Below are 5,000 nucleotides of genomic sequence, written 5' to 3'. Positions count from 1 at the left end.
TAGCGTTCCCAGACCATTATAAATATTAGATCATTGTATAATAACGCATTCTAACAATAAATATCAAGTATCAAAGCTTTAGGATGAATATTTATCGAATAAACTCAGAATAATGTTCCGGGCGCATTGCGAGCAACTCCGACCGAGAGAAATTTTTCTAAGTCCAACCGCCAAGAGTAAACTTTTTTCCTAGCGTTCCCAGACCATTATAAATATTAGATCATTGTATAATAACGCATTCTAACAATAAATATCAAGTATCAAAGCTTTAGGATGAATATTTATCGAATAAACTCAGAATAATGTTCCGGGCGCATTGCGAGCAACTCCGACCGAGCGAAATTTTTCTAAGTCCAACCGCCAAGAGTAAACTTTTTTCCTAGCGTTCCCAGACCATTATAAATATTAGATCATTGTATAATAACGCATTCTAACAATAAATATCAAGTATCAAAGCTTTAGGATGAATATTTATCGAATAAACTCAGAATAATGTTCCGGGCGCATTGCGAGCAACTCCGACCGAGCGAAATTTTTCTAAGTCCAACCGCCAAGAGTAAACTTTTTTCCTAGCGTTCCCAGACCATTATAAATATTAGATCATTGTATAATAACGCATTCTAACAATAAATATCAAGTATCAAAGCTTTAGGATGAATATTTATCGAATAAACTCAGAATAATGTTCCGGGCGCATTACGAGCAACTCCGACCGAGCGAAATTTTTCTAAGTCCAACCGCCAAGAGTAAACTTTTTTCCTAGCGTTCCCAGACCATTATAAATATTAGATCATTGTATAATAACGCATTCTAACAATAAATATCAAGTATCAAAGCTTTAGGATGAATATTTATCGAATAAACTCAGAATAATGTTCCGGGCGCATTGCGAGCAACTCCGACCGAGCGAAATTTTTCTAAGTCCAACCGCCAAGAGTAAACTTTTTTCCTAGCGTTCCCAGACCATTATAAATATTAGATCATTGTATAATAACGCATTCTAACAATAAATATCAAGTATCAAAGCTCTAGGATGAATATTTATCGAATAAACTCAGAATAATGTTCCGGGCGCATTGCGAGCAACTCCGACCGAGCGAAATTTTTCTAAGTCCAACCGCCAAGAGTAAACTTTTTTCCTAGCGTTCCCAGACCATTATAAATATTAGATCATTGTATAATAACGCATTCTAACAATAAATATCAAGTATCAAAGCTTTAGGATGAATATTTATCGAATAAACTCAGAATAATGTTCCGGGCGCATTGCGAGCAACTCCGACCGAGCGAAATTTTTCTAAGTCCAACCGCCAAGAGTAAACTTTTTTCCTAGCGTTCCCAGACCATTATAAATATTAGATCATTGTATAATAACGCATTCTAACAATAAATATCAAGTATCAAAGCTTTAGGATGAATATTTATCGAATAAACTCAGAATAATGTTCCGGGCGCATTGCGAGCAACTCCGACCGAGCGAAATTTTTCTAAGTCCAACCGCCAAGAGTAAACTTTTTTCCTAGCGTTCCCAGACCATTATAAATATTAGATCATTGTATAATAACGCATTCTAACAATAAATATCAAGTATCAAAGCTCTAGGATGAATATTTATCGAATAAACTCAGAATAATGTTCCGGGCGCATTGCGAGCAACTCCGACCGAGCGAAATTTTTCTAAGTCCAACCGCCAAGAGTAAACTTTTTTCCTAGCGTTCCCAGACCATTATAAATATTAGATCATTGTATAATAACGCATTCTAACAATAAATATCAAGTATCAAAGCTTTAGGATGAATATTTATCGAATAAACTCAGAATAATGTTCCGGGCGCATTGCGAGCAACTCCGACCGAGCGAAATTTTTCTAAGTCCAACCGCCAAGAGTAAACTTTTTTCCTAGCGTTCCCAGACCATTATAAATATTAGATCATTGTATAATAACGCATTCTAACAATAAATATCAAGTATCAAAGCTTTAGGATGAATATTTATCGAATAAACTCAGAATAATTTTCCGGGCGCATTGCGAGCAACTCCGACCGAGCGAAATTTTTCTAAGTCCAACCGCCAAGAGTAAACTTTTTTCCTAGCGTTCCCAGACCATTATAAATATTAGATCATTGTATAATAACGCATTCTAACAATAAATATCAAGTATCAAAGCTCTAGGATGAATATTTATCGAATAAACACAGAATAATGTTCCGGGCGCATTGCGAGCAACTCCGACCGTGCGAAATTTTTCTAAGTCCAACCGCCAAGAGTAAACTTTTTTCCTAGCGTTCCCAGACCATTATAAATATTAGATCATTGTATAATAACGCATTCTAACAATAAATATCAAGTATCAAAGCTCTAGGATGAATATTTATCGAATAAACTCAGAATAATGTTCCGGGCGCATTCCGAGCAACTCCGACCGAGCGAAATTTTTCTAAGTCCAACCGCCAAGAGTAAACTTTTTTCCTAGCGTTCCCAGACCATTATAAATATTAGATCATCGTGTGGTAAAGCATTTTGAAGACAAATATCAAGTATGAAAGCGCTCGGATGAGTATTTATCGAATAAACTGAGAATAATGTTCGGAGCGCATCGCTTGCTCGGCCGCTCGAACGAATCGTTCGCGCGCCGAGGCGCGTCGGATCGCCGTGCGAAGGAGCTCGAGCGAAATTTTTCTAAGTCCAACCGCCAAGAGTAAACTTTTCTCCCCGAGCTCCCGCACGACTTTAATCGTTATATCCACGCACGATACCGCTTGTCATCAATATTTCTCGAGTTTCAATGCTCTCGGACGCGTATTGCTCCAGTTTTTGTGAAATATTGCTCCGACCGCCAAGAGTAAACTTATCTTTCCGGCTTACTCGGACAATTATAAATATTAGATCATCGTGTGGTAAAGCATTTGGAAGACAAATATCAAGTATGAAAGCGCTCGGATGAGTATTTATCGAATAAACTGAGAATAATGTTCGGAGCGCATCGCTTGCTCGGCCGCTCGAACGAATCGTTCGCGCGCCGAGGCGCGTCGGATCGCCGTGCGAAGGAGCTCGAGCGAAATTTTTCTAAGTCCAACCGCCAAGAGTAAACTTTTCTCCCCGAGCTCCCGCACGACTTTAATCGTTATATCCACGCACGATACCGCTTGTCATCAATATTTCTCGAGTTTCAAAGCTCTCGAACGCGTATTGCTCCAGTTTTTGTGAAATATTGCTCCGACCGCCAAGAGTAAACTTATCTTTCCGGCTTACTCGGACAATTATAAATATTAGATCATCGTGTGGTAAAGCATTTCGAAGACAAATATCAAGTATGAAAGCGGTCGGATGAGTATTTATCGAATAAACTGAGAATAATGTTCGGAGCGCATCGCTTGCTCGGCCGCTCGAACGAATCGTTCGCGCGCCGAGGCGCGTCGGATCGCCGTGCGAAGGAGCTCGAGCGAAATTTTTCTAAGTCCAACCGCCAAGAGTAAACTTTTCTCCCCGAGCTCCCGCACGACTTTAATCGTTATATCCACGCACGATACCGCTTGTCATCAATATTTCTCGAGTTTCAAAGCTCTCGGACGCGTATTGCTCCAGTTTTTGTGAAATATTGCTCCGACCGCCAAGAGTAAACTTATCTTTCCGGCTTACTCGGACAATTATAAATATTAGATCATCGTGTGGTAAAGCATTTCGAAGACAAATATCAAGTATGAAAGCGCTCGGATGAGTATTTATCGAGTTATTGAGAAATAATGTTCCGAGTTATATTTCGACGTGTACTAATCGTGTTCTATCGGTCGTGCGGGTAAACGGCGGGAGTCAGTTTTGGTCTGTACTGTTAGGTAGATCGTCCCCGGATATGTTTGCGATGCGCGTGTTTGGATTAACGAGATTCCCTCTGTCCCTTTTTTTTTTTTCGTTCGAACCATGTCTGTGGATTTGTGCGGATATTGGGATGCCGGTTTTGGGCATTGTCAATAAAACAACATGTAATTGGTTGAAATAATACAATATGTTGATATTGTATTATATTATTCGTATCTTATTAATAAAATAAAAAATTTATATTTTAATTTTTTACTTTTAAATCACATGTATTATTTTCAGGTGGCATTCGTATGGGATAATTGGTTATTTCAGCTACATTGTTCTAATAATATAAGGAATATGCTGCTAGAACTCCGGCAATACGCTGCTAGAAGATGAAGCAGTACGGCGCTACAACATGAAGCTATACGCCGCTGGAACTCTGGAAATGGGCCGCTGTAACTGAAAGCAGTACGCTGCTGTAAATAAGGCAATACGCCGCTGTAAGCAGAAGCAACACGCCGCTGTGAATAAGGCAATACGCCGCTGTAAGCAGAAGCAACACGCCGCTGTGAATAAGGCAATACGCCGCTGTAAATAGAGGCAATACGCCGCTGTGAATAAGGCAATACGCCGCTGTAAGTAGAAGCAACACGCCGCTGTGAATAAGGCAATACGCCGCTGTAAATAGAGGCAATACGCCGCTGTGAATAAGGCAATACGCCGCTGTAAGTAGAAGCAACACGCCGCTGTGAATAAGGCAATACGCCGCTGTAAATAGAGGCAATACGCCGCTGTGAATAAGGCAATACGCCGCTGTAAGTAGAAGCAACACGCCGCTGTGAATAAGGCAATACGCCGCTGTAAATAGAGGCAATACGCCGCTGTGAATAAGGCAATACGCCGCTGTAAGCAGAAGCAACACGCCGCTGTGAATAAGGCAATACGCCGCTGTAAGCAGAAGCAACACGCCGCTGTGAATAAGGCAATACGCCGCTGTAAATAGAGGCAATACGCCGCTGTGAATAAGGCAATACGCCGCTGTGAATAGAAGCAATACGCCGCTGTGAATAAGGCAATACGCCGCTGCAGACGAAAGCAATACGCCGCTGTGAATAAGGCAATACGCCGCTGTAAATAGAGGCAATACGCCGCTGTGAATAAGGCAATACGCCGCTGTAAGCAGAAGCAACACGCCGCTG

Source organism: Lasioglossum baleicum, unplaced genomic scaffold (assembly GCF_051020765.1).
Source record: "Lasioglossum baleicum unplaced genomic scaffold, iyLasBale1 scaffold0028, whole genome shotgun sequence".
Classification (NCBI taxonomy): Eukaryota; Metazoa; Arthropoda; class Insecta; order Hymenoptera; family Halictidae; genus Lasioglossum; species Lasioglossum baleicum.
The sequence above is the reverse complement of the archived record's forward strand: the minus strand, read 5'-3'. Positions refer to the sequence as shown.